The sequence below is a fragment of the Octodon degus genome, unplaced genomic scaffold, assembly GCF_000260255.1.
Source record: "Octodon degus isolate 3935 unplaced genomic scaffold, OctDeg1.0 scaffold00069, whole genome shotgun sequence".
NCBI classification, from domain to species: domain Eukaryota; kingdom Metazoa; phylum Chordata; class Mammalia; order Rodentia; family Octodontidae; genus Octodon; species Octodon degus.
The window spans coordinates 2,849,936-2,857,453 of NW_004524645.1; positions in this window are offsets into that span (position 1 = coordinate 2,849,936).

The following is a 7,518-nucleotide window of genomic DNA, read 5'->3' on the forward strand; positions in this document are numbered from 1 at the left end:
TCTCCCTGGCCCCTCATTTGTTTAAAATATTCACAATTCTTTCTTCCAGGTATTTGAAAGATATGGTACATTCTTCTATATAGTTATCCTGCCATGTAATATAGCACAACAGAATGTCTTATTTGTGACCATAACTAAGCATCCACTGACCTACCTGTTCCCATCTCTCCCAGCATGCTCCTCCCTACTCACCAGCCTCTGGTAATTGCCATTCTACCTTCAACTTCTATGGGATCAACTTCTTTTTTCAGTTCTATATAGGAACAAGATTAATAATATTTTCTTTCTATGGCTGGCTTATTTCATTTAACATGATAACCTCTAGTTCCATGTAATTTGTTATAAATACAAGCATTTTGGGATTTCTTTTTTAGGGCTGAATAGTATTCCATGGTGTATATGGACCACATTTTCTTTATTCATTAATTGTGGGGAACTTAGGTTGTTGATTCACTGTAAATGGTGCTGCTGTGAACATGGGAGTGCAGATATCTCTTCAGTGTAATGATTTATTTCCTTTGGATATAGGCCCAATAGTGAGATAGCTGAATCAAATGGTAGCTCTATTTTTAGTTTGAAGCTATTTCTATGCTATGTTTTTCATAATGGATGTACTAAGTAAGAATCCCACTAGCAGTGTAGAAAAGGTTCCTTTTCTACACATGTATGTCCATTTTTAAATGTCATTTTTCTAGTGATTCATTTTTGTTATATTTACAGAAGCTTGTTACAAAGTGGACTGGAGCGTTTTAAAAATTTGTTCCTCACTACAGGACTCTGCAAAACACTAGTATACAGTGAGAGGTTGATAACCCACAGGACAAACCCACTGGCTGCCTGGTTTTGTAAATGTTTAATTGTAATACAGCCATACCCATTCATTTATGTATTATCTACTGAGCTATCTTTCTGGCTCTGTATTATCTATAGCTGCTTTTTCTCTACAGTAGCACAAGTGAGTTGTATAAAAAATACTGCATGACCCACAGAACCAAAAATAGTTACAATGTAGCTGCTGACAGAAAACGTTCGCCAACTGTGTTTTACTCGCCTTCACATAGGTCCTCGCCGGGGTCAGCTCCACATTCTCCCAGGACTAACTTGTTCCATATTGAACCTTCAGCTGCCTTCCTTTTCTTTCTTTTTTTTTCCTTTTCTTTCTCCATGTATTTTCTTACTCCTTCCAAGTGTTCCCAGATCTATCACAAATCAATGATCTCTCACCCCATTCTTCCTTAGGATTCACTTCTGGAAGGACCCAGCAATGCACATCGTGTCTTTACCCCTGCCTCTCACTAGATGTGTCAGCTTTAGCGCAGTGGTTATGTTATGCCATGAAACCTGGCCCACCCTCATCTTTTGTGCAGCTGTGTGTAGAAATTCAGCTGTGCAGGCCTGAATATTTTCTGATTCCTTTCTGATCCCTTACTAAGCACAACCTTAGCATTGAGGATGGTAGAGGGGAGACCAAAGACAAGGAGAAATAAAACAAACCTCATCTTGCCCTACATTTGATATTCCCTCTGTAAAACAGATTGTGATGCTTGTAGCTGACCCCATGGTGTAAAAGCACCTAAATCTTGACCAGTTGTTTTTCACTGGCTTCTGGACCTTTCCGCCTCACAGGATATGACCAAATCTCTACCCACCCCAACCTTATTACTGCCGCTTCCATTTGTAACTGTCTACCTTCCTAATTACTTAGGTCACATCAGACTTTAATTCTGTCTTCTAAAGTGTAACACAGCCATAACTAGGTCATATGTTAATTAGCAGGATGACGCCTTTTGCTTTGTCACTTGTGAGGGATGTGGATCATCCCTAAAAGTGCCATCTAAAGGGGAGTTCAGTGAGCAGAAGAAGTCTGAGGAGGCTGGGAGTGACTCTTTGCTCAGCATAAATTGCCTTAGAGAGCAGGGAAAAATGGTAGTGTGCAAGCAGGGGAATGGATGGGGTCACACAAAGAAAAAGAGTTAGAAGTGACCTCTTTTCCACTCCGGGAATGAGTTGTAAGTCAGAAGGCAAGCCCGAGGCAGAGAATCCACCAGGGATGGCAGAATCACCTGAAGGACTGGAGGTGGTGGCCTGGGCAGAGGTCAAGGTCCTGATGGAGGCCACGGGCAAGGTGAGTGTCAGCCATACCCCCATCTCTTGTCTTTGGAAATCTGAGGGGAGAACACTGAAAAGTCAAGGCTGGTTTGCCTTTTTAGACACTGTACATGCTCTCCAGAAAATCTGAAAAAGTGGGATCTGCTTTCTTGGGACTGTTTATGTATGTTTTACTAATTTAAATGACTCATACAATGTGTCTCCCCATTTTTAGTTAACCTTATTTTCCATCATTCTTGGGGTAGGAAAGTTGAGCAGAAGATTAGGCTGGTCATGATTATTTCTTTCAAGTTGTGTCATTTCTGTTACACAGGAGACAGTTTTCCTGGAAACTAATTACTGAGGAAATTATGATTGGGTGGATTAACATGTGAATTACAAACATATCAATCTCCCCCAACTTGCTGTGATGTTCATTTTAAGTGACATGTTTGCTTGGATATTAGAGAAAGGCAAGGAAACAAAAACTCTCAAAACATACCAAAGGGATGATTTTATGGGTAAAGTTGTACTACCACTATTAATAAGTATTATTGGTATTACTGATATTTGTTGAGGAACCACTATAATCCAAATACTTACAGGTTTATTTTTAGTATTCCTAACAATCCTTCTAGGAAAATATCATTCTTAACTTTTGACTAGGGCCGGCAAGATAGCTCAGCAGACTAAGTGCCTACTTAGTCAAGTGCCAGGTGTGAGGTTCAATCCTGGGCACCACATGCTGCACTGGCCCTTCCCCCAGGCACACTGAGCCAGCCACTGAGACCAGGCATGGTGGCACATGCCTGTAATTTCAGCACTGGGAAGGCTGAGGCAGGAGAATGACTGTGAGTCCAAGCTGTGTAGTGAGACCCTATACCAAATACATAAAAAAGCAAAAAAAACAAAACAAAAAAACAAAAAAAAATTGACTTGAAGCTCATAGACATTAGATCATACTCTTAAGTTCATACTGCCAGCTGAAACCTCCTCCTCCTGCTCCTTCTGCTCCTCCTCTTCCTCTTCCTCCCTCTCATCTTATTATCTTAGTGCTGCAGATTGGTCTAAGGGTCTTCACATGCTAAACATATGCTCTAAAACTGAGCTATACTCCTACCCTACTGTTCTTCTATTTTTTAAATCCTAAAATTGGAGCTCTCATCATGGTTCTAGGAACAGCAAACTTTGTAAAGAGCCGGATCATAGACATAGACATTTGCAGCTTTGCTCGGCACATGGTGTGTGTTGCATCTGCTCAACTGTGCCTATGTAGCACAAAGGAGGCCATAGATAACACATCACTGAGGAAATGTGACAACACTTTGTTTATGGACACTGGAATCCAAATTTAATACAATTTTCACATATCATGATTTTTTTCTTTTCTCTAATAATTTAGAATTTATAGAATCAGTCTGCTGACAGTCCATAGAAAAGCAGATGTCAAGGCTGAGGACTTAGTTCTGTGGTAGAATACTTGCTTAACATGTGTGAGGTCCTGGGTTCAATCCCAAGCACCATTAAAAGAACAAAACAAAATGAAATCATGCAGTAGCATGGGTTTGGCCCACTGGTTGTAGTTTGCAGAGTCTCTTTTTTGTTAGTGCATAGTAATGACGTTTGTTGTGGGGACTTGGTCCATGTGCATAATACATCTTCATTCCTTTTAATCCCCTTTCCCTGTTCTCTCTCCCCTCTTCTTTCATGTCTAGATTCCCTTCCCATTTGAACATTCTTTTTTATTTTGATACTAGGAATTTAACTCAAGACCTCATGCTTGCAGGTGCTGTGCTGCTGAGTTATTTTACTGGCCTTCACTTCTCAACTGAAAGAAGTCTATCTCTCTGTTTCCTATTGTCTTTTTTTTGGTGGTGGTACCAGGGATCGAACTTAGGACCTTGCACTTGCCAGGCAAGCACTTATTCCACTGAGCTATCTCCCCAGTCCTGTTTCCTATTGCCTTTTATTTTGCTTTTTAAACTATAGTTTTCTGATTCCTATACCATATCAGATTACCCTCCTAACAACTTAAGATCATAATGAAGTGAAGGCAACTGATCTATGTATTTACCTAAGGGAGCAGGTCAGCTGTGGGAAAGCTTATAGGACGATTCTCATTTTCATTCTTTTCTACCATCATTTAAGTCCATGGATTTAGCTCATCTCAGGAACTTATGCATCTTCCTCTCCTCATCCTCTAAACTAAATTTTCCACATTTCTGCTATTCTTCTAATCAAGTATATCTGCATGAAGTAATTACTATAAAGTTAAAATTTGAATCTAAGATGACTAATTGGATGGTGACAGTAGTGATATAGAAAAGACTGGAAAAAGAACAGGTTTGTGGATACCATCACATGTTGAGTTGTGAACAAATGAAGTTTGAGATATAACCAGATGCAGTTTTGTACAGGGATCTGGAGTTGGGAGAGAAGGCTGGGCTAGAGATACATATTGGCGAAGAATTATCATGTAGATTGGACCTCAGTATATTTTGGCATTGAATAAGAATTTTCAGGGCAGGGTTTCCAAATCTTAGCATTATTCACATTTTGGGTAGGATAATTTTTCTTTGTGGATACCATCCTGCACATTCCAGGATGTTTAATAGCATCCTTGATCTTTATGCAGCACAAGTCAGTAGCCACCCTTCGTATAGTTATGGCAACCAGAAATGTCTCTAGACATTGCTAAAGGTCTCCTGGGGTTGAGAATCACTGGTTTAGGGAAAAGATGAGGATGATCTTTAGTGATTCCAACTTTGGAACTCAGAGTAAAGAAAAGGGAAAAAGAGACTGACTATGAATCAGTGGGCAATTAAATTGGAGAAAATTCATATGCAGAGCCTCATCTATTTAGCCTGGACTTGATTTAATATTTACTGAAAGGCAGGGGTGGAGGCCAGACAAGAGCTAATGCCCTAGGGCTCAGCACTGAACCTCTACCCTGTTTCCTCTATTGGATCCCCAGTGGTGGCAGAAGGGATGGGGCACACAAAATACTAAGATCAGACATTTTCTAACTGCACTGAGCTTGCAGGTGGTACAGTGGGCAGAATGTTTTCTAGTAGGGAGTAGTGATTAAAATAAAAAGTACGTTAAAAATAACATTTAGAAACCAAGATAGAGACTTTTACTGTTTCTTCTTCTGATTTTATTTTTAGAAATAATCCCCAGAGGATAAAACTATTATGGTCTGGATGCAGGAGAAAAACGAGGACAGAAATAAAGTTGATATGGTTTTGAGGAAAAAATGAAAAGAACTAAAGACCTCTTTTACCATCCAGAACCATAAGATGGGCCCTCTTTTTATTTATTTATTTTTTTATCTCTTTGCTCACATCATGCCTAATTGTTGGTTGGAAATGGTGGGCAGATTTTGTGAACTTTAATTTTATATATTTGATAATCGAAGAGCTATAGCTTTTTAGTGGCCCAATAGAAAGTTTAAAAAATTTACTCCTTCATACTGAAATTTATCTCGTTAGACGAATGTTCCTCTTAGCTAAATGCCTGATAGTAGGGGCTGGTGAGATGGCTCAGTGGTCTAAAGCACTTACTTGGAACAAGCTTAGTAAACCACAGGGACCACGTTTCAATCCCCCAGCACCACATGCCAGCCCGCCCCACCCCCTGGTGGGCTGAGCTGGCCACACACACACAGACACACACACACACACACGCACACACACACACACAGACACAGACACACACACATAATAAATAAATGTAAAAAAAAATTAAAAAAAATAAATGCCTGATAGTAAATGATCAAAATCAGGGGAAATACAGTCTTTCTTTTCATTTAAGTCTTCTTACTCCAAAATCAAGATCATAAACGTACTGCATAAAGTTACTATGTAGAACATTGTTGGGCTAGACTATTGTTGAACTTCTATAAATGTTTAAAAGGAATAATAAATGTTCATTCTGATTATGGTGGTAGTTACACAGCTCTAAACATGTAAGAGAATTTTTATAAAGCTAAGTGCTGTATCTACATGCAAAAAAAAAGGACAGAGAAAGAGTGAAGTCCCAAGATTATTAGCTGAGTTGGCAGCATTGTACCAATGTCAGTTTCCCACTTTGCACAATGTACTGTAGTTGTGTAAGATGGTCTTATTGGGGGAATCTGGGTAAAGAGTGCACAGAACTCTACTATTTTTTCAACTTCTTCTAAGGAGCTATTTCAAATGAAAACTTATGACTGTGGTGCAGATCAGAATCATTTGGTTTTATCATTGCCTTTGTGGATTCATTTTTTAAATGGGTCCTTGTTGCATAAGCAATGTAAATTATTAGGTGTTATCCATATGTAATAGAATCAAAATAGAATCTGATTCATATGTGCTTGAGCTAATAGAATAGCTTTACAATTCAGGTCATGAACTAAAGTTGCCCTTAATAAATATGTACTCACAAAATCTAATGATAACAGAAAATCTGAAACTAAACAGGATTGCTATTTAGTCTTTAGTTTGGGCATATTTTATTTTAGGATAGTCTAGAACTCATCAAAGTTTGCCAAAGATTGAAAAATTCATACAACACCTCTAGTTCCCTGAGAAGTAGAAAGTGGAGGTGGTTTGTCTACTTTTTAAGGTGAGAATTTCAACTTCAGCAGACTTGGGGAGGCCAAGCCTCATTTATCTTGCTGATATGCCTGAGATGTGATCTATTTATATTACAAGCCATATGCAGGGCCTGGCAAGCATCTCTACAAATGAGCTCATCTGCTCTGCCCTAAAGTAGGAGGCTGCGAGGGGGTGCAAAGACATTAGGGACCTTTCACAGTCATTAGACCTCTTGGTGCTGATTAAACAGGAAGGATACAGAAATCTATGATGTCTCAAAGGAAGGATAAATGATAAATACCTGCCAAGGAGAAGTAGGTACTCTTCTTGCTCTTCTTTACAGGTCATCAAAGTCAAGTTCTTAAAGACTTGAGTACTTTTTAATGGGTTGTCCTGTGTGTATATTGTGTAAATTGCAAGTACAGATTATTTCAGATTATCTTCCTAATGAGCCTCCTTCAAAATGTGATTTTTTTCCCTGGGGCTTCATTCAAATCAACTAGTATTTGTGAAGCATTTATCCTGTATTGCATAATTACACTTATGTGTAAGGAAATAAAGAAGCAGTTGTTGACCTCAAAACGCTCAACAACAACAAAAAGCCAGAAAACAAAGAAGCACATTACAGAATGGCAAGCGCCTTGAGAGAGGTACACTGAAGGCTCAGAGGAAGCTAGGAGGGTAGAAAGGTGGGGAGAAGTGTCATGAACTGTTTAACAGGAAGATGTGGCTTGAACTGAGATCACAGTAGAGTGGTTCTTGGGTGTATTAGTTTGCTACAAGAATTTAAAGTTCTTGTATTGTTATTTAAATTAAAATCACACACACCTGTATTCCATCATCTTGATGAGTC